The sequence below is a fragment of the Dipodomys merriami genome, unplaced genomic scaffold (assembly GCF_024711535.1).
Source record: "Dipodomys merriami isolate MVZ:Mamm:240054 unplaced genomic scaffold, mDipMer1.0.p SCAF_1217, whole genome shotgun sequence".
NCBI classification, from domain to species: Eukaryota; Metazoa; Chordata; class Mammalia; order Rodentia; family Heteromyidae; genus Dipodomys; species Dipodomys merriami.
Window position 1 is genome coordinate 164,637 of NW_027202513.1, and position 23,929 is coordinate 188,565.

Here is a 23,929-nt window from a genome sequence, read left to right on the forward strand (position 1 = left end):
AGTCATCATTAATAAAGGGATCGGATCCAGGGAGGAATGAATCAGAGACTCCTTCAGATGCATTGGAAAATGTTCATATCCTGTGTCAAGTGTTAGAACATCTTTGAAAATAGTACATAAACAGTCTGAGCCATCAGTCTAGTGGAAAATATAATTGGAGAAGTTCAGAATTGCTAGTCTGTATCTATATTAAATAAATAAAAAAACTATGGTAGGACAATGTGATACAAGCCAGGAATTCTAGCACTCATACTAAGACAGGTGATTAGAGAGTGGAATGACATAGTGATACTTTCAGTGGAATAGGTAGTATAATTTTGTCTTAGTAAAACAAACCAAGAAAGGAATAAAAAATAAACAAGAAAGGAATACACAGTTGAAAGTTTGGACTAATTTTGTCAATATGTTTTTTTAATTTAATTTTATTTTTTTTTGTGAACATACTCTACAGAGGGGTTACAATTACATGGGCAGGATAATGCATACATTTCTTACCAAGCAAGTTTCCTATTGAAATGCAACTCATATATAATCCTCAGTTGTGTTTAAATGTCGTCTTCATTACAGAACATTACTAGATGCAAAAGAGCTCATGATTCCTAACCAAGAATTTGAAAAAGCAATCATCATTCTGTTAGATTCCAAAGAATTGATGAAGATTACAAAACCTTAAGCCTAGAGAAATAGGAAAGTTCATTTAATGTAGGACTTTGTAGACCTGGCTAGATAAGAATTTAGACTTAAAATAAATATTTTTGTTTGTAATTTAATATTCTATAGGATATTATGAAATTGTTTTTACGTAGATTTAATTTACAATTTCACAAATGATTCTGGCATTCTATTTGCCTAAAATATTCTTTCAAGTAAGGTATAATTAGAACTTAGTTAATTTCAACAGTTTATAAGTAACATGATAATGTGAATAATCTAGATAAAGTTGACAACAAATTGATGCTATTAATTTACAAATTTACCAAAAGGGCACAACTTTTTGAGACTTTGGTGTACCATGGTATGAAGAGAGTAATTGTGTGACATCTTTTTTTTTCTACCAATACATATCAGAGGAAGAAATTTCCTTAATTATATACCTCTGTATACAATGAAAAAAATTCTAGGGTTAGGGTTTGTTTTTACTTTGTTTTTGTTGTTTGGTTTGTCCTAGGGCTTAACTTCTTAGCCTGGGCACTGTCCGTGAGCCTATTTTGCTCAAGGATACTGCTCTACCACTTGAACCTCAGTACCACTTGTGTCAGGCATTTTGTGAGCAGTTTATTGGAGGTAAGAATCTAAGGAACCATCCTTCCTGGGATTTGTACAAGAGTCTTCAGATCTTAATATTCAGACATTCAGATCTTCTGAATATATATAATAGATAAAATATATAACTATAAATAATATTTGCAAGTGTTCTGATCTCAAGAATAACACTGGGTGGAAAATGATGTAGCAAAGTTCAGTGTAGTGTTCTTTCCACAATACGAAGAGCATCACATTAGCAGAAGTGTAGTATTTTTTCACAATAGTTATATGCTTGTCATGTTGTGAATTTAAGTAATTTTAAGGTACACATTACAAGTTGGAAATTGTTGGGCTAGGATGACTTTATGGCATAAAACTTGGGATTGATGGTTATAGAAATAATGGCTTACATTGATGAACAAATGTTTACTCTAGAGGAATTAATATAGATACTTCATAGTTTTACCTTCTACCAGACTGTGGCTATTTTTTCTGTTGAATTTAAATATGTTACGACCCATTGAAAACTGCACTTATTGCAGAATTAAATAAAATGCAAACAGGTACTATTTTGAATGACTCTAGTATGGCATGTTCAGAATTTGAAAATGAGTAGTTTGTAGTCATAGGAATGCTGAAGAACATATATAATCTGTCCTCTTAACAATTATTCCGTTTTAAAAGTCAGGAGTCTCAACAGAATTGAACTAATTTTGTTTCAGTATAAGACAATAATAAAACAATGTTTTTTTCAAAATAATGGCAAGTATAATCTCAAAATATTGTATAGTTTGATAATATTCAGTTGAAGACCCTCTGATAAAGGGGTAATTAATTCAAATTAGCAGCCAAAATGTTCATTTCTTTTTTTGGGGGGGATCCGGTAGTGGGCCCTGAACTCTGGGCCTGGGCGCTGTCCCTCAGCTCTTCAGCTGAAGGCTAGCGCTCTACCACTTGAGCCACAGCACCACTTCCGGCTTTTTTCTTTCTGCTTATGTGGTGCTGAGGAATCGAACCCAGGGCTTCAGGCATGCAAGGCAAGCGCTCTACCACTGAGCCATCTTCCCAGCCAAACAAAATGTTCATTTCTTAAAAAGGTAATATACATAGAATACTATTTACTATACCAATACAGTGAAATTATATTTTATACAGCTCACTTTTAATTTAATTTTATTGTCAAGGTGATATATAGAAGGGGTTGCAGTAATTATAAGGTAGTGAATACATTACATGTGTAACTTTTTACCCCCTCCCTCATTTTTATCACAGTTTTCCTTCAGCCCAATACCCCTCATAAGTTTTAATGTAAATTTCCAACACGTTGTCTTGTGAGTATTGCTATTGCATTGGTTTGCCCTTTGTTCATTGTCTTGCCATTTCGTTGTTCCTCTTCCCTTGCCAAATTAAGATAAATGTATATACAATACACAGGATACTGAAATCAAATATAACAGTGATAAACCAATGGGAAAACACAAGAGAAAAAAGAAATCACATAGTACATTAAAAACAACAACCACAAACAGAAAACTCTGTTCCCATATCCAGGAGTCCATTTTGCTCATCATCTTCTTATATGGTCATACATACATAGTTATTGAGCAATTCTGCTCAACTGCTAGGACTATCCTAGACATTTCCTACTTATTACAAATGAGAAAACCACGGAATCTGTTTCTTTGTGTCTCATTTATTTTACTTCGTAGGATTTTTCCAAGTTTTTCCAGTTCCGTATGAATTTGAAGTATAAAATTCCACTGTGCATACATAAACCACATTTTATCAATTGGTTCACCTATTGAGTGGCATATTGGTTTAAAACATGACTGCATGTAAGTATCACTGAGGATCATTCAAAAATGAGAGATGCCACTTCACCAGACATTCTAAAAGCATGATTTCTAAGTAAGATAGGATTTTATGGTGGTACGAGTTTTGAGAAATCTCGATGAGTCTCATGTATATCTTGCACTGAATTAAGCAGGAAGATATCCAATATCATAGAGGATAAAAATGGTAGTGTCAAAAATATTTCCCTTGAGAAAGATACAGGAGGCTTCCAGAAGTATAAAGTATTTCAGATAATTTTGAAGAAATTAGAAATGCAAGCTTAAGTATGTCTCTTTAAATAATAATTATGTAAGGGGAAGGGCAAAAGAAGGGGACGAGAAGAAAATAACTGACAGCAGATCATTGTCCCAAGATAGAGTATAAAAAGACATAATCTATAACTTTCAAGTTAAAGAGAGACCAATAGAATACATCCCATTTAATTTAGGTACATGCAAAATAATTACTTTGCTTTTTCCTACTTTAATGCTCCAAAACAATTGAAGATTTATAAGAAAAGTTATGTGATTGCCATTGTTTCAACCTGAATACTAACTGTGATGAGCCCTTTTTTCTCACTTTGCAGTTGGAAAATATCCCTAGTTGATGATGTTGTGGCTGATTAGATTTAGAGTTAGGGGCTTGTACTTGTACATTTATCCCAGAATAGGTTAAAGCAGTTTCTCCCTCCCCAAGATATCCAAGTACGTTGTCTGAATCTGTACTTTGAACACACCCTCACACCTAAGCACATTATTTGAAAATATACTTCAGCATTTCTTGACACATTCTACTTTGTGCCCTTGTCTTCTTTGCACATTCCTTTTGAGTTTATAGTTGCTCTATTTCCATTTCATCTGTAAAAACTGCTAAGAAAATTTTTCAACTACCACTTCTTTGCACATGCCCAGTCTATCTATGAAGGTATATTGTCCATGTTAAGCAATAGGGTAGTGCTAACTCTCTGAGGAGAAAAGTTCCATAATATGACCCTGTGTCCATATTAGAGTGTGTGTAGAATTTAAAGCATTTTAAGACAAACTGTGATATTAGAATTGAAAGGCTCCTTAGTGACATTTTCTGGGAGCTCATTAGTTTTCCCAAGAGAAATATGAATATCCACAAAATCTGGATTAATATTTTTAATTTTACCACTGTGTATGTATCCATATTAAAAATTTGCACAAAGAAAGAAGCAAAAAAATCTAAACCATAACAGGTAGATTGACTATGTGCTTATAACAAATTATGAAATAGATTTTGGAAGTATTGCAAATTCCTAACCAGTATGAATTAACTTCCGCTCTCCCCACCACTCCACACAAATATTTAAGAGTGTGAACAGAATTATTTCAAGTAATATACAGTAAATATTACTTCAATATCTAAAATTCCCTTGAAAGTAATAGATTCTACATTCTATTGAAATATTAGTTATTTTATTCTAGGAAACTTTTGGAACAGTAGATTGTATATCTTTGAAATGAAAAAGGTCAAAAAATAGTAGCATAAAAGTTTTAGAGGAAGTCTGTCTTCAGCAATATATATATATATATATATATATATATTATGAAAAAGACATACATTTTAGAGATTATTTGTCATCAGAAATATATACATATATCTGAATTTATGTGTAGAACAATGTAAATTATAGTGAAACTAAAATATTAAAACATAATCAAAATTTAAAAAATACATGAAACCATGTGCCAGTGACTCACGCCTATAATTTGAGCTATTCTGGGTAATGAGATCTTAGAATTGTGTTCGAAACTAGCCCAGACAGGAAAGTACATTTTAGGGGGATGGGAAGGTGGCTTAGTGGTAGAGCGCTTGCCTTGCATGCATGAGGCCGTGGGTTCAATTCCTCAGCACAGACATAAGCAAAAAGATAAAAGCTGGAAGTGGCGCTGTGGCTCAAGTGGTCCATCTCTAGCCTTGAGCTGAAGAGCTGAGGGACAGCGGCCAGGCCAGAGTTCAGGCCCCACTACTGGAACCCCTCCCCCCTGCAAAAAAAAGTACTTGTTAGATTCTTATCTCCATTTAACTACTAAAAACAGGAGTTACCACTGTGCCTCAAGTTGTAGAATGCTAGTTTGAGCATAAAAAGGCTTAGGGATAATGCCCAGGCCTTGCAAACAACAACAACAATATATATTTCATTAATTTCAAAAAGGCACCTTTTAACTGCTGTGAACATTTCTTAGAAACATGAATATATCCCTCTGGAAAATGTTAAGTAAAAACTATAAAATATATTATATTAAAGACATGACTATTTAGTTTAAGTTATATAGGTAATGATTAGGAATTAAGAATAATGATAATATATTGGGACTGTTCTTTTATTCTATTTTACTATAGTAATAAAATGATATTTGTAATGATTGTATAAAAATACTATTGTTTGGTATTTGAGTTATAATAAGCAATAAACATTTTAAATTGATTTCCATAGGAAAAATTCATTTTCTTAATGGTATCAATTCTTTTTTTTTCTTTTCTTTTTTTTCCTTTTCCTCACTTTTTTAAAAAAAATTATTTTTTATTGTGAACATACTGAACAGAGGGGTTACAATTACATGGGCAAGGTAATGAGTACATTTCTTATCAAGCATTGCAACCTCCTCCTTTGTTTACCCTTCACATCCCTTCCCAGGGTATCAATTCTTTTGTAATGTCAAAACAATTAAAAAATTAATCCAAGGCTGGTTTGCTCTAAGACTATATTTGTTTTCTTGTTCTAGTTTTTATATGTTGGTAGAAATTAAAATTCCAAAAATTCAATGGATATTGGTATTCAGGAACATCTTTATAGGTACTAATATTGGAGTTGCTTAAGTGGAATTCTTTTATTTAATTTGTTATTTTCACAAATAAATCAATATGATTATGTATTTTGTTTCTTTTCACTGCTATAGGCTCTTACCTTAAGAATAATTTTTTTTCCTAGCAAAGTAGAGAATAAAATTGGATTGAGGAAATAACATATGACTTTCATAGAATGCAGATGCATAGATTTTGGTCATCTGTCATTTGCTAAAAGTTTCTTCCAGAAAAGGTTATCAATTACTTATAAGTGATGCATAATTAATAGATTTTACAGTTATCACATATATTTTTTGATTGAGTTATCTCTGTATAAACTCAAAACAAAAACGGACCAAAAAAACTCAAAATACACAGAAATCACATTTTTGTTTTAAACGCTGTAGTTTACAAAGAATTTTTAGCCAACAATGAAAACATCTTTTTAGGTATTCTACAATTTGTGTGAAGTGTTTTTAACTATAGTTTTCTTTTTTGCTGACATGAAATTCACATGCAATATATAATCTCATTTTATTGTATACATTTTAGTGCTTTGGAAGTAAATTGTACAATAATAGGTTTTCCAAGCCTAATTTTCACAAACTTGCATTTCTTCAAATAGAAATGCTGTAAATTTTAGAACAGACATTAAAATAGATATAAAATTCACTTACAGGAATTTGTCCAGCAATACTCCTCTATAGTGTATCTTTTCAAATTTGTTTTTGGGGATTATTTCCAGGGTCTCACACATATTATTCAAGTACACTGTCAAGGAATTACATTCCCTGTCCAAACAAGTTTTTTACTTCTCTTTAATACATACATAGAAATGTAATGGCTGGATCATATACAATTCTCTTTGACCTTTTGAAGACTTGAAAACTTGCTTGCCAAAATGATGGCAGTATTATACAAATCATTCTCCTATGTAGAGTTTATCATTTTCTCCACAAATGCATTACTATATTTTGTGTCATCTTTTTATATTAGGGTCATACGTGTGAGTTTTCTTTGTCTTTTTTCTTAGAAACTAAAGAGGAACTTATTTCATATGCTCCTCCTATTGACTATTAATTTACATATGTTCTTCAAAGAAATATCCTATTCAGGTGAAAATTTATATAGAATTAGAAGATATAAAAATACTTAAGATTCAGAAATATTGTAGCATTAACATTGTAGCATTAACAAATATGTTCCCTGTATCTGTTGGATATGTTTTCACTTCGGTTATAGTATCCTTTGAATTATGAAAAGATATCACTTGATATAATCCAGTTTATTCTTGCTTTTCTTTAGCCACTGATGCTGTCCATGTCAAATTTTTAGAAACCCTTACTGATGCAATGTCATGAAATTTTACATTTATGTCTTATAGGTTTTCACATCTCACATTTAGTTTGATAAACATTTTTATTTTAAATTTTTGTATAAGTCTGGAGGTAGGAAGGGGGCCTGAAGCTCATATCTGTAACCCTAGCTACTGAGGAGTTTGAGATCTGAGGATCACAGTTTAAAGCCATCTCGGGTAGGAAATTCCACGAGAATCTTATATCCAAGAAACCCCTAGAAAACCAGATCTGATTCTGTGACTCAAGCGGTAGGGCACTCACATTGAGCAGAAGAGCACACAGACAGCGCCTAAGCCCAGAGTTCAAGCCACATGAATGACAAAAAAACAAAAAAAAGGATTGAGGTAGTAGTCTAAGATCATTCTTTAAATCTCGAGAGACAATAGTGTCAATACACCCATTTAAGATTTTATTTTTATTTCATGAAGTCATAGGATAGTTTTCAAATCTATTGATCATAAAACTAAGAATTTATTTTTGACAAATCTGTTACATTCTTCTATGTATCTGCTCTTATAGTAGAACTATTTTATCTTCACTACAAAACATGGTAATAAGATTCAAAGCTAGTATGAAGGCTGAAGCGACACCATTTTACAAGATTTTTCTGACTGACCTGTATTCCTTGAATTTACATATGAGTTTATTGAGCACGTGGACCAATATTCTACAGAAATATCTAGATGTTTGATGTCACTCATATTTTGTACCTTGGAAAAACACAAGACCCCAGATATTATACATAGAGAAATGTCTTTAGAGAATACTGGAAACAACTAAAATTAATTTAGGACTGAGTTAATATTTAGATAGTGCTGTAGCATAAAAAATCTGAATGATAACAGCTTGAGCTGTACAAGAGAGGAGAGTGAGAGGGGAAAAAATGATGGACCACATAGGAGCTATATGTGTTTCAAAAAACAGAAAGACTTCAGAGAAGAGAAGGAGAAAAGTAAAGTGTCCTGAGTCAAGTGTCTTTTTAATCCATGTAATAGTTTGGACCAAAAGTGAGTGAAAAATGGGAAAAATAAAATAGAAAATAAAGCATTGTATATACCTGTTACAATGTAAGGAAATGTAATAGGATGTAATTAATTCCCAAAGAATAGGATGTAATTAATTCCCAAAGAAATAAGAGAAAGAAAAGCTAAACTCTAAAGGTAGAAAGAAAGAAGAGAGAAAAGAAGCAAATTAAAACCTTTATTAAAAACAAACACAAGAGTTTTGAAGTGGAAAGGCAGTGGGAATATTCTAAATAACAATAAAAATTGCTAGCGTGGATAGAATATGGATCACATTTTATCATATGTAATTTTGAAAACAAATACTAGGAATGACAGTTTCAAAGTCATGATTTAAAACTTTATTTGGATTATAACTAGGTAGTATATCCCAGTGATAAAACATTGGCCTAGCATGTGTGAAGCAATGGTGTGATCTCCCAAACATTACAAAGTACACACAAAGCACACACACACACAAACCACATAAACACACACATACACACCACATACACACATTTGGAATATTTATATTATCTTATTAAACCGAGGAAATTATCACAAATAGTAAAAGTATGTTAATATATGTAATCTTAATATTGCTCGTACTATTTCAAAGTTTATTAGAAATAAAATAATCACAATATACTTGGATTAAGTAAATTGAAAATTAATAGAAGACATGAGAATCTTTGCAAATAAATTTAAATAATAAACATTTTGAAACATGTGTCCTTTTATTTTGACAAAAGATTGATGTTACTGGTGTTTTAACTCAAGATTTAGAACATGATAGCGAGGTGCGCTATATAACACTAGCGATGGCTTTATCGCTAATCATTTCATTCTGAATAGTTTTATAATAAGGTCACAGAGTTTCTCAGTATCTCTCGAATTACAAACCCTATTTACACTTCCCACCATAGCTAGAAAATGGATACTACAAATCACAATGCCGAGCTCAAACTTTTCTTTTAATCCAAGTAAAAATATTTCCAAAAAGTGACCAAGTAATGAAGCCTTTCTTAATAAAGTATGTGCTTCTTGAAAATACAGTATTTGTTACCTGGACAAATACATGTATAACTATAAGAAAATAAATTTATTTAAAATCATTAGCCATTTAAAAATTAAGAAAACAATTTTTAAATAGTCACATGTTAAATATTATAAAAGCAAAATACATATGTCTGAATAATTTACGTGTAAAAATCATGCAAAAATAAATTAAGTAATCCTACAAATCTGAAAAAATGAATTACCCTAAAGAAACAAAAGAAATCATTTAAGCCCAAAATTTGAAATTTAATAAATAAAATGAAGTGTACTCTTTAGTTGACTTAATTAAGTGTAAACCCTCTGTATATCGATTTTATAATAAAAATGCATTAACAAAGAAAGCAAAAGTACCCATGGATCAAGAGCAACAGCAAAAGCATCAGTAGTTCTTCTTTTGAGTGTACAAAAAAATCGATGGAAGAGATAACAATGTTCCTTCCCTATGAAATGTACTCATTACTTTACCTTATTTATGTAACTGTAACCCCTGCGTACATTACCATTAAAATAAAATTAAATTGAAATTAAAAATAAACCAAATGATATACCAATTAAGAATTCTTAGAAGCCATTGGTTAAAAACATTGTAAAAAAACTGCCCTAAATACCCAAGGAATATACTTTGATGATAGTATTTAAATATGTCAACTTCAGCAGAAAAGCAAAAAGTTTCAAAACTGTTACAAAGTAAAGTAATAAATCAGAATATATTACTGTTAATAATAATCATAAGATGAATTTATAGTGGTAGTCAAATATGTAAGAAATGAGGCAATTTACCATTCATTTGCACTTAATAAGTGAGAAAGAATTTTTTAGGTCTTTTTAAATTATTATAAGATTAATGAAGAAACTATTCTTTCACATCATATGATAATCAGATGAAGCTGATATTAGAGCAAAGAACAGATTTTACTAAGTTTTTGAATGTTCATGTATATACTTACTTTGGTTGAGGGAAATTCAGGGTCTTTCAACTTGGGGTATATTTTTCTTGCGAGGCCGTCGTCATATCAGTGGTTAATTTTAGGATAGGGCTTTCCTTTCCACAAGAACATGCACCTGATATGTCCTTTTAGCCTTCCCATTATCAATGGCATCCGAGATGAACACCAACTTGTCCAGCCTGCTACCTTGACTGGCCTGGATCCACAGTCCTTCCAAGCATAGTAACTAGATAGTGAAGGATGGTGGAAATGATCCAATGCACCCAGCTATAGATTGAGAAGGAATTCCACTAAAATTTTGGCCTGTGTTCTGTTCTCAAGGATCCTAAATAGTTAAGAGTACCGATAGGACCCCCTAGTGCCAAGCAATAACAGTATTTTTAAAGCAATTAGACGTATATATGACTTAGGCTTGTGGTTACCTCAGGAAATGAATGAAAGAGCAGTGAAGCATAGAAGACAGGCAGAATTTTAACTAGGTACTCAGAGGCTGAATAAGCTTAACTAGCTACTCGGGAGTCTGAAATCTCATGACCACTGTTCAAAGCCAGTCCAATAATGAAAATACAAGAGATTATCTTAAAAAAAAAAACGGAAGTGGCTGAAGTGGTAGACCACTATCCTTGGTCAAAGAAGCTGAGGAATAGTTCCCAGGCACTATCAAGCCTCAAGAATGATGAATGCATGCATGAGCACATGCACATGTGTGTTTGCATACTCGCATGTGCATGAACACACACACACAAATGAGTATTTCAATGTGAAGTTCTTTATTTTTTTACCTTACTGTACTTTAATTCCCTGTATTAGTTCACAAATTAACAAAATCAGATAAGAACCTATTTACATAAAATTCATCATGTTTCTCTAAAATCTACACTCTTTTTGGAAGCCTGCTTTTATTTGACCCAAAAATAAATTATTCAGGAAGTCAATTCATCATTCTCAAGTCTATAGTATTAGATGATTGCTTAGGTTCTTCCTAGCAATATGATTTTGTGAAATCCTGCATCAAGCAATATATTTCTTTCACTAGAAGGGAAGCCTCTGTCAAACAATTAATAATAGGTTTTTCACCTCCTGGCATGCATCTGTATTTATATTATCTTCATATATTTCATGATCTGTGTATGACAAAGACTAATGTGAAAGTAAAAACACCCTTCTCAGCGCTTAGCATTTGTATACCATTCATAGATATGAAGATGCTTAAATGTTACTGAAATTGCTTTGGAATAAATAATGTTCACCCTGACTATCTTGAGAAAGAAGAATTGGTTTCTCAGCACTTTAGGTAAGAACATCAGGGAAGGAAACAAAAGGAAAATTGAGGAACAACTAAACACATACATTCAAATGAAACAAAACAAGACAAGAAAACACAAATTAATTCAGCACTCATGAACCTGCAGGAAATGCAAAGATTTTTTTTAAAAAAATCAGCTATGACAAGCTTATGAAAATCCTGACTACATGGGAGTGCACTGATGTGAGAACAGTGGCTAAAGCCCAGACTATACAGAAAAAACTGTGCATAATACCATGCACTTGTTATTCTAAATTCCCGGAAGAATAAGATAAAGTGGACTGAGTCCAAGATCATACACAAGTAGGAAGCCAGTTTCTATCTGAAAGATTATCAGGATAATTTAGGGATGGGCACATGACAAAGTGGTAAGAACATCCATTTAGGGGGCACAGACACTGAATTCAAACTGTAATATTAGGGGTATTAAAGAAAAAAGCTATGATTTTAAATAATTGGAATAATTGTAACACTTGAGTATTTTAGTGGAGAAAAATCCATTAGAGAGATAGAATGAACGCACGTTCCAATGCTACTTTAGTGATAATGTTTAGTGGTACTTCAGACAAAACAGATGAGCATGGATGTGCATTTGGGTGATGGAAATACTCTACTTACACAGGTGTAAATTAAATAGATTTTTTTGGGTAGATTGTAGTTCTTGAACTAAGTGCCTGGGTGATGTCCCTGAGCTTTTTCTCTCAAGGCTATCACTCTATTCCTTTGAGCCACAGTTCGAATTCTTATTTTCCATTGGTTGTTTGGAGAAAAGAGGCTCATGGACTTTCCTGCCCAGGATGGCTTTAAACCATGTTCATCAGATCTCAGCCTCCTGAGAAACCTGGATTCCAGGCATGAGCCATCGAAGTTTTTAATAATTTAGTAAATTGTATACTTATAGAAGTTATAAATTATCATTGTAACCTGTGTAATATATGTATGTATGTATATATCAATGCATACAGATAGAAATAGTTTAACATATTTTTCTATCTACAGTACATATATGAAATCATCCTTCATTATAAAATAAAATGGAAACAAAAGTTAATGAGAAGAAAAACAAAGGGAATTGTTACACGTTTCTTTTTGTTGAATGAAATATGTATCAGTTTAGAAAAAACCATCTCTACTTTAACAAAATGGATAATTGCTATTAATTCCAATCCATCTATTTGCCCATATTGTGCATCCTCACACATGAATGTCAAAATCAAACCACACTTTTTGTGTGTATTTAACTCACCTGTTATAATTTAGGGGATTGATGAAATAATCAAATAAAGATTAAAATAATAGTAAGTGAGGCTATGAGTTAGAGCTGAAAAAGATTTTAAATATTATAATACCTAATTAAAATGTATATTTCTTAGTTTTATTTTGTTGTTGTGTCTCTCATTCATACATTAGGAAAGTACATAGAAGGTTCTCACTAAATTTATGTAAGTATTAAAAATATATTGAAAGAATATGGACACAGTGTGGTTTTAGCTTATTGAGACATGTATAGGATAGTGTGTTTTGAGGACTTGCAATACGTTGTGATGGAGATGAAAGGAAGGATGTGCTTATTCTAGAAAACTGACTAGAGGATTGCTCCCAGAAATATAGTGATGAATTCTTCCAAAAGGTTACAGTAAAATCACTTTCACAACCTTGTTCATTACTGCAATATTCACCACAGCCAAGTCATGGAAACAGCGAAGATGCCTTTTGGCAGGGGGATGTTTGGAGGAAATATGTCATATATATACAATTGGGTTGCACCTATCTATTATGAGGACTGTTACATTATTTGCAAAGAAAGGGATAGATCTAAAAATATGTTAAGTAAACGAAGTCAGAGCCTGACACACAAAGGACCCATGTTCTGTCGCATATTTGGAAGCCAGAATTTTATGCAAGTTAAACAACAGTATTAACCAAAGCTTTCATTTTTCAGAGCAGTATTTAAAGGTGTAATTTCTTATAAAATTGAACTTTTAATCCAACTAAATTAATACCAGGAAACTATCACTTGGAAGATGTGAGGGGAAGTCAAAGGGAAGGAATAAAGAGAGTTATGGAGGAAAAAAGTGAAGACATAATATTCAATGCAAATAATATGAAACTAGAAAAAATTAAAGTGGCGTGAGGTTTGGAAGGGTAGGGAAAAGTTATATAAAGATCCATTATATTAAAAAAACTCATTTTTGAATGGAAATTTCCGTGTACACCTAATTAAGATAATCAAAATATGATTAATAATAATGGAGACATTTGATCTTAAACTGTGTTCTCTTAAACCATGAGTCAATATAATAATTTCCTCCTCAGAAACTTTCTTTGCAGGTATTTTCCTCATAGTGACAGAAAAGTGATCAATGCAATGAATATCAATACCTCACATTGCACATATAAAATCATAGTAAAAATGTTAGAATTCATCACATGATAAAATAACAGGTAGAATATGCCAAATGCTAATTGAATGTTTTTCCAAGTACTTTACCTATGGTATATAATTTAATCCTCACAATAATTCCATAAAGTTGAACTACTTACATTTTTAATTCTTGGATGATAACATTGAAGTCTTCAGAGTTGGAATTACTAGTACAACATTGCACACATGGTAAGTGTTAGCCTGAGGATCATCTCCCACTGTATCAATTAATCTCATTCTATTTTATGACGAAAATACCAGCACTTAGTCTACAAATTTTAGGAAAATTTCCCAGAATTATTGTTTTCACTTTCACAATATTTCACTTTATCTTTGTTAGAAAATAGGGAACTGTAATATGAAAACTCAAAGTTCATAATCAATGCATACCTCCCTGGTGAAAGGAACTGCTAAAGTATAACATTCTTGATTTCTAGCTCAAAATAGTAGAAATCATATTTTATCCCTTCACTCAACACTGCACTGCCTGGGGACCCTATCTCTGTTTAACACTGTCTTACTGAAAGAATGACCTCCCCAATTCCTGATGGAAACAGACTGCAGGTCTGATGGACCAATCATTTCCACATTGTAGGTCAACTAAGTTGTTTACCTTTCTAAGTATTTTGATTGCTTTTTATACCCAACATTTTGAGAGAAAGGTACTACTTTAAAATGCTATTAAAGCAACACTGATATAAAAATCACCTTTGACCCCAGATACATATTTTACCTTTCCTATACTGAAAAATGCACTCTGAACTATCATTAATGTTAGGAATGAGAGGATAAAAAATCATAGACACCAAGACCTAAGTATGAATTAAAGACTCAGCAACTTGTGAATACTATTGGTTTAAAAAGACATGAAGGGCGGGGTAGGTGGCTTAGTGGTAGAGCACTTGCCTTGCATTCATGAAGCCCTGGGTTCGATTCCTTAGCACCACACAAGAAAAAAGAAAAAAGCTGGAAGTGACGCTGTGGCTCAAGTGGTAGAGCGCTAGACTTGAGCTGAAGAGCTTAGGGACAGTGCCCAGAGTTCCAGCCCCACTACCGGACCACTCCCCCCAAAATAAAGACATAAATAGTACCATTTTTTTTCAAAATTTCTTATAATAGTGAAGATTCAATTATAAACTATTAACACTTGAAAATAAGTCATTTTCATGGGGGTAGAACACAAAACACAAGTTTAATCCTAATCATATTAAAAGGCTTTTATTTGTACTACAAATTCATTCTTATAACTACAAAGATTCTAAAAATTACTGAAGCACAGTGACAAAAAATAATTTAACTGCATCATCTACATTCAAAGGAGACAGTGCTAATAAAAAACAAAATTATACTAATAATTAGGTTACCCAATTCACTTACATTATTTATTCTATTTCTTTTACTTTCATAAAAACTGGCTTTTCATAAAATGATCCATAAAAAAACCTATATACCCACTTACATTTTCAGATCTTAACAATATTTTTTCAGAAATGTCTTTAGCTGTATAGTCAATGAACTAAAATATTACTAAAATATTTAAATGGTTTTCAGAAATTGCAAGACTCGCTCTGGGATGTTATTTATATTGGAAAAGATATTTGAAAAGCCTTATTTGTTAAAGTTGTGATAGTTACTCCCACAAAAGAACCATTAATGAAGAAACCTTTGTATGTGCAAAACAACTTCAAATGCATCCACAACCTGGAGATGACACAGGTTTTAGTTTTTTTTAATATATATCTAACAAGCATAGCTACAATCCTGATTTTCAGTCAATATGATGTGATATTCAAACCTTAAAAATACGGGGTTTTGTTCAAGCCCCATGACCGACAAAAAAACAAAAACAAAAAAACAAAAAAAAATACGGGGTTTATTAACTTAGTGTGAATAGATACGATCTTACAAAGAAAGTTATTTTCAACAGAAATCCGGAAAAAGTTTATCCACCTTGAGTTTCACAGAAATAACCAGAGAGTAATACCTATTTGGTCAAGTCGGTCAAAATCACTCCATGAATATTTCTTAAAAATATAACCAATTTAAGAAGTCAAATACATATTTTGTACTGACAGTCATCTTACAGCAATAACTTACTACCTAATTATTTATTCATCTTTTTACCTAACGTATATTAAGAACTGAAAATGATCTCCTTTATCTAACTTATGTTGTAAATGCTTTGATTATGGTGATGTTATAAACAAATAAAATGTACAGAAGGGTGGTTCCACTGAAATGACAGGACAGAACACTGATAAATAAAAAACATTGCAACACAGTTCATTTCAGCATGACCCTGTTCATATTGGCAAGCAACATTGCAACAACACACACACACACACACACACACACACATACATAAACACACATGTGTGCACAAGTACACACACATACACATGCATGCCAAATTCAGGGTTTATTTTACAAAAAAATATTAATGATTAGGACGAATGATAATTTGCCTTATTACAAAATAATACATAATCCAGTCACCATGGTAGTTACATTTTATCTGCCCCTCAACATGTGACCACTTAATTTATTTTAGGTAATTATTTAACTAATTCATTCTTTCATTAGTTAAATACTAATACTAGAGCTTGAACTCAGGGCCTAGCTCTGTCCCAGAATTTGTTTTTTTTTTGTTTTTTTTTTTAGTTTTTTCAAGGCTAGCATTATATTGCTTGTACCACAGCTCCATTTCTAGCTTATGCTGGTTACTTTCAAACCAGAATCTAATGGACGTTTTTTTATTGGTCTGGTTTCAAACCAAAATCATCAAATTTAGTCTTTCTGATTATCTCGGAATAAAGACATGAGCCAACACTGTGGCTCCTACTTTTTCCTATACTTATCTATTGCACATACTTGGATAGCAATTTAATATTGAGAGTATAGAAGCAAGATGTATAGTGATTATATTGTTCTGTCAGAAATTCAAGTTAGTAATGTAAATTTCTTCTTAAGACCATACACAAAAAATACTTAAGAAGAAATCTGATGTGTGTGTGTGTGTGTGTGTGTGTGTGTGTGTGTGTGTGTGTGTGTGTGTACTGTTGCAATACGTTTCACATATAAGCACTGTGCAGGGGTGTCCAGACATTCACAGTAATTGCGTGAATATCTGCCTTGAGCTACCAACTCATGGACAATGTCAAAGTGTCCACTCTAGGCTTCCTGAGGAAGAGGGGTATACTCATCATCAGCCCTAGCATTCATATGAGTGGCCTTTTTGGAAATTAGTCTCCGCACTGTAGTAAGCTGCAAGAAAAGCACTCTAACACTGAGCCACCTTTCCAGCCCAGATGGAAGCAACACAGATGCCCCTCGGTAGTTGAATGGATCAAGCAAATGTGGAATATATACACAATGGAATTCTATGCCTCCATCAGAAAGAATGACATTGCCCCATTTTTTAGGAAATGGAAAGACTTGGAAAAAATTATATTAAGTGAAGTAAGCCAAGCCCAAAGAAACATAGGTCCCATGGTTTCCCTTATTTGCAATAGCTAGTATATGTATGAGTCAAGCAAAAAAGATCAGATAAGGTGAAGTTAGGAAAATGAACCCAAAGATATGTATTTAAATATTTTTTTCTTTCATGCATTTGTTTCTAACGTATTTATAAGATTATTTGTTGCTTTGTATGTCCCTCCCCCATAGTGTACCCCTTGCTTTCACTGTATTTGATGTCGGTATAATTTGTGGAAGGGAAGGGGAAAAATAAGTCGCTTAAATAAGGATACAAGTGGATCGTTGCCACAATGAGAAGTACACGTTGTCACGTTGAAAACGAACTTTACAACTTTTGTGGGGGGAGGGAGTGGGTGGGGAGACTGGGGGAGGCTGGAAGGGATGGGAAAGGTAAACAAAGGAGGAGGCTAAAATGCTTGATAAGAAATGTACTCACTATCTTGCCCCTGTAATTGTAACCCCTCTGTACAGTATTTTCACAATAAAAACAAAACAAAACAAAACAAAAAAAAGTAATTTAAGTAGTCATGCAAAGGACTTTTATTTTACTACTGCATTATACATTTTTTCTAATGCTGAGTACCAATAAATAATGAATGTATTAGAAAGCTCTTAAAGCTCATATATTGAATAGTAAGTTCTCTTACACTATATCATTGTATTTCCCAAATCATTTACGTAGAAGGCATTGTTTCCTCTTTTCTCATTTCTAGAATAAGCTGCACATGAAGACACCACTGGTCCTCATTTTCATTCTTTTCATTTGAATACAGAGGAAAGTCTTTCCTCTGCTCTCTATCAATTTCCTACTCTCCAGTTAGAATAATTTAAAATAGTAAAAATGGAAAAAGAGAAAATAAATCATGGTGGAAAAACATGCAGAAAATTCACCGGATTTTTCTGACCAGTTCAACCAACGTGAACTATTGGGGATATACATGGACACCTCATTCACACTAGTACTCAAATTCTCTGGTTAGGCAATTCTGATGAAGACAAGGAACAAGATGAAAACGTGAGGAATGGTATCAATTGCAATAAAATAATGGAGAAGAATGCAAGCAAATTTCTTCTTTGGGATGCCGAAATTAATCGGCTTACTGCAGTGCAGAGACTACTTTCCCAAATGGCCACTCACATGAATACCAGGAATGAGGATAAGTATACCCCTCTTCATCGGGAAGCCTAGAGTGGACATATAGATATTGTCCATGAGTTGGTAGCTCAAGGCAGATATTCATGCAATAACTGTGAATGACTTGGCACCCCTGCATAGTACTTATATATGGAATAATACCAGAATGGATCTTTCTTAATTCATCATGATCCAGATACCAATCCCCAAACTAATGGCATCTTGACGCCCTTGCATCTTGCTGCTGGGAATAGAAATAGCAAAGATATGTTCTATCTCCTTCTGTTGAACCATTGTATCAAACCGGGTCTGAAGAACAACTTGGAAGAAACTGCATTTGATATTGCCAAAGGATAAGTATGTATCACTACCTCTTTGAAGTTGTGGAAAGCTGTACAAATTATTCTCTTATGTAGTAATGGTTTGGTTAAGTTTCTTAAATTTCAAAGGTGCCATTCCATCCTTTGTGACCCTACAAAATATTTTGATAATAAAAAGCAACAGCAATATCTTAATTTAAAAATTCATGGATTCCATGGTATTCTTCCACGTGAATTGCCTCACTTTGATGTCAAAATGTATTCAAGAGTTGATTGTATGCATCTATAATGATTTCTGCAGAGCTTGTCATTTTTTTAAAATTTTAACTTATCTGTTGTATAGTATAGAAACTAAAGTTATTCCTGGTGCTTGTCTGAAAAAAAAAGTATATCTAGGTTTGTATAGAGTCCATAATCTATTTCATTATCTTCTAGATATAATACTTTGAAGTCTACATTGTTTTATAATATATAGATTCATTAATAAATGCGTCCTTTCAGATTACATTCCATATAAAAAATTCAAGTTTTGTAAAGGCTATGCTATGTAAGGGCCTTTCTAAGGTGAAGATTTAATACACTGATGTCAAACTAACCTTTAATTCTATGAATTACATGTATTGTTACACTTGTGTTTTTGTAATCAACTGTTTAATAACTGTTTGTCATTTCTTGCATTTGTAGAATGAAAAATATGGAATATTTCACGAATTATTGTATCATCCTTCTGCAAGTGCCATGTTAATCTCTGTATTGTTGTCATTTGGGTAGACCTGCTGCTGAAGCATGTAGTATCCTCTAAATTTAAGTAGTTAATGATGCAATCTTTATACAGCCATATATCCTTGGTTGCCTATTTGTAACAAGGAACCCTTATTGTCCCTAAAATGCTATTGATCTTATTTCTCTAAATTTCTGTGTATAGTGGGAAAAACTTACATTGTTTGGTCGATTACTCACATTTGCAATTTTTTGTCAATGACTATTTTGTCGTTTTCATTTTAAATTTGATCATATTTTGAAGCCTTTATAGCTAAATCCAAAGCTGATGGCTTTTCAAGTACTTACTTATCAACTGAGTTAACTTTGTGGAGCTAATGGATTCAAAGTAAGCCTTGCTTAAAAGCTACTTCTAAATTTCTGCAGCTTAAAATTTCCTAAATGATGTCGCAGTGGTACAAATGTCTTCCTGAACCTTTACCCTTCTTCCATGTAGGAACAGACCAACCAGAACATCTTACCCTGACAGCATAGATTGTTTTACTGGAACAAAACTAATCTTAGTTACAAGGGTTCATAGAGAGATGAACACTTCAGACCGAATTGTTCAGAATAGAAGGTATTTTATCAAAATATAATTGTTTATTATACCTATCATTTCAAAAGTAGCTAAAGCTAAGAAGGTGAAAAAATTGTTCATATGCATGTTTACCTAATATCCTGGCCAGTCTACCATCCAACCAGGCAGGAACTTACACTACTGACTTTCTATCAACAAATATTTCCATAGCTCCTGGAGAAGTCCATATGTTTCTCCCGGATATTAGGACTTAATTTGGTAATGTTTTAATCAAAGTGTTTCCTCTTGCCTCTAGGCTGTAAATTTACAAATAGTAAGGTTCTATGTTTAATTCTACCAAAAACTGAGGTAGAGATAATGGAATAATACTTTAAAGCACAGTTGCCTTTGATACCCTAACCACAACAGAACAATGCATAACAATTTCTTATATTATATATACTTATATATTTTATATTTATATGTGCTGATCTTAAATTTCACGCAGTGAACCTTACTAGAATTAATTGATAATTTAACAAATAAATTGAAATTTACTCCCATAAATAGATTGGAACATAAATAATTAGGTTTAGAATATATATTAGTATATAAAAAGTATCAATGCAATGTCTTCGGTATAAACTTGTGATACCTTCTAACTGTTCTTGGTCTTCTGAATTCACATAATAAAAAAAAACAGTAAGTATTGTTTTCCTCTAATCTAGAAGATATTTTACACTGCTGCTGTATTTATTGTGTTAACTCGCTAGTCCCAAAGTGTTTTTCTACGTATTTCTGAAACATTCTTACTGATTACACCCAAATTTTGCTGATATGATGCCTAAAAACTATTATTCTTCTGCAGTACCCACGGGTCCAAGGATATCAGATCCCAGTTGCCTGCATCACTAGATAATATGGGCAAGACTTCTCACCTTGGCCCATGCAACATGCTAAGAGAAAGTAATTGAAGACCCATCTCAATTTCTCATTTCCTATAATATTTCAGTACTAAAATATCTCGCAGGAATTAGCAGTAAGCAATTGTGAAATGTAAGACAACTTAAAAATGAAAGATGAGATCACAAAATATGAGAGAAAGTACTGTAGTTCAAACTTTCAATTTACAGATGCCCAGCCCATATGAGTAAACAAAATCACAAATGTCACAAGATTATTTTTAATACCCCACTCCTAATGATGAATAAAAGATTTCAGTCCAGCATAAGTAGGCCAAAAAATCCCTGGAATGATAGATCCATAATTGTTCTACCAAGGCTAGGAAAACTTGACTTAGAGGTCAAATATAATTTCGAAAACATTAATTGAGAAGACCCTTAGAAATTCAAAACACTGGTACTTCAGTAAATCTTGGTTTTGTACTCTAAAAATGTTGTCATTCTCAAACCAATGATAACCTACATTTAATCTCTTGAAAGTATATTCCTTTTCAAATAAACTTTTAAAAATCATATTCACCAAAATAACACTTGACAGGTAGATGATAGTGACATTAAAAGTTTTTCAAGTGTAGGAATCAAGTTACAATAGTTGATTTATTTACCCAGCCCTAATGCCAAATAAGTTCAACCAGTCATTAATGGGTAGAAATAGTATCTCCCACCATTTGCGTTGGTCAGTAGGTGCCTTCCAGAAATGTGTTAAATAGATCAGCCTCCCATAATTCAAACCCAAATATTAGCTAATAAAGTAAATTTCATCACATAAGAAGGTACATTTTAAAAAGTCACTAGTAGTTGCCTTATCATTGTTGCCTTATCATATAATTTCCCTATCTGTCAAACAAAGTAAGAAATATGATTTTAAGTCTTGAATATGGGTACTGATCAGAGATGTGACAAAGATAAAATCTGTCTTCTATTTCTATCATATTCCTCTACAGTAGTAAATTTAATTTTCTTCTTTTTCTAAAACTTATAGGTAGTAGAAAATATCATCCCATGTAAAATAAAATAATCACACACCATTGTACAAAGCCATTTATAAAAACTGGTAGTTAGGTATAAATTCTAAGTGATTTTTAAACTTTCTTGGTGACTAAAGATTAATCTTCCAAAAAGATGAGAATAAAATCATGTCTAGGTGCTTCACATCTCCAGTCTTGCAAATTGTTATTGCAGATGAATGAATTATGGAAATATAAGCTGACATCAGTTCAAGTATATGTGGGATTGAAACTCCATGGAATGTATATAAATCTTTCAAAGTATTAACAGACAGTTTAACAGAATGACTATCAGGAAGTTGAAACCAGAAAGGAATAATAGTAAAGACATAAAATGAATGAAAAATGGAACAAGGGGCAAGTACAGCTAGAATACTCAATGTACAAATGTAATAAAGGAAGTCGTAAATCTGAAAGAAATCTTGGAGAAAGGGTTGGTTGAGAATGATAAAAAGTGACTCTGATCCAGGAGCATTGGACAATTAGTTGGACATATTTAATTGTAACACACTTGCACAACCTTTTGAAATTCAGTTAAAAACACAACTACAAACAAAAACACACAAAAATCACAACCAACAGCAATCTCTAGAGAGTATGTATATGAGCTCACAAAATTTTAAGCAGTTAATGAAGCGCTGTCATGGGAGAAGCAAACAAACTGTTGAAAGAGGGCAGTTTGGTGTAAGGGAGAATTTTGAACACATTTAAATAGATTGTCAAAGGTAATATATCACCTACATCTACTGCAAATATTTTCTTCTGTGAGTATTCTTTTTTGGGGGGGTGTCCGGTCATGGGGCCTGAACTCTGGGCTGGGCGCTGTCCCTCAGCTCTTCAGCTCAAAGCTAGCGCTCTACCACTTGAGCCATAGCTCCACTTCCGGCCATTTTCTTTTTGCTTATGTGATGCTGAGGAATCGAACCCAGGGCCTCAGGCATGCAAGGCAAGCGCTCTACCACTGAGCCACTTTCCCAGCCCCCATTCTTTGAGTATTCTTTGTCTGAACTGGTTACTCCAGTCCTGAGGTACACTTTATAGTTTGTGGAGATAGAATGGAAGAAACAAGAACAAGAACGCATTACACCACTGGAGAGAATACAGTCCTCTATGGTTTCTCTCATCTTTCTTCACTACTCTTTTCTCATACTTTTAATAAAGTCAAGTGATTTTGAATTACATCTTTCCTTCTTTTTCAGAGAATTACTGTTTGGTAATTAAATGTCAATTCACAAATTTTGATGTCTTCTTTTAAAAAGAACTTTGAATTTAAATTCCACTACAACCTTGTTTCACACAGTGAGAATATATTTCCTGGGTAAGGACAATTCTCAAGGGAACCTACAGGATTCACAGCAAGGTTTGTGAGGCTTGTTTGTTTAGTGTGAAAATGAGTCATATTCACCCACATTGCTAGCTCTCAGCTAAGTCTCCACGGATTTCTTTGCATGAAAGCTTATTTTCCCAGACAATTTTAAATTGTCTTAATAGTCTAAGTTGTTAAAACGTTTGAACAATTAAAATTTACCTGTCATAAATTTTAAAACTCTTTTGAAATTCTTTTATCAGAATCGTGAATTCACCTATCTTAATCCTGCCTTCACCATCAAAAACAGTTAACGTGTTGTTTTCATGATATAGTGTCCATGGAACTATTTTCCAGTGCCTTTGTTATGCATATATATGACCATATAAGCTGATGCTGAGCAAAATGAACTCCAAGATATGGAAACAGAAATATTTATTTGCGGTTGTTGGTTTTTA

The 23,929-nt window shown here is 32.7% G+C and overlaps 1 pseudogene; it reads right to left on the bottom strand.

Moving 5' to 3' along the window:
- Positions 1-19,605: 19,605 nt before the first annotated feature.
- LOC138823702 (U6 spliceosomal RNA) lies at positions 19,606-19,705 on the bottom strand (annotated as a pseudogene).
- Positions 19,706-23,929: the final 4,224 nt, after the last annotated feature.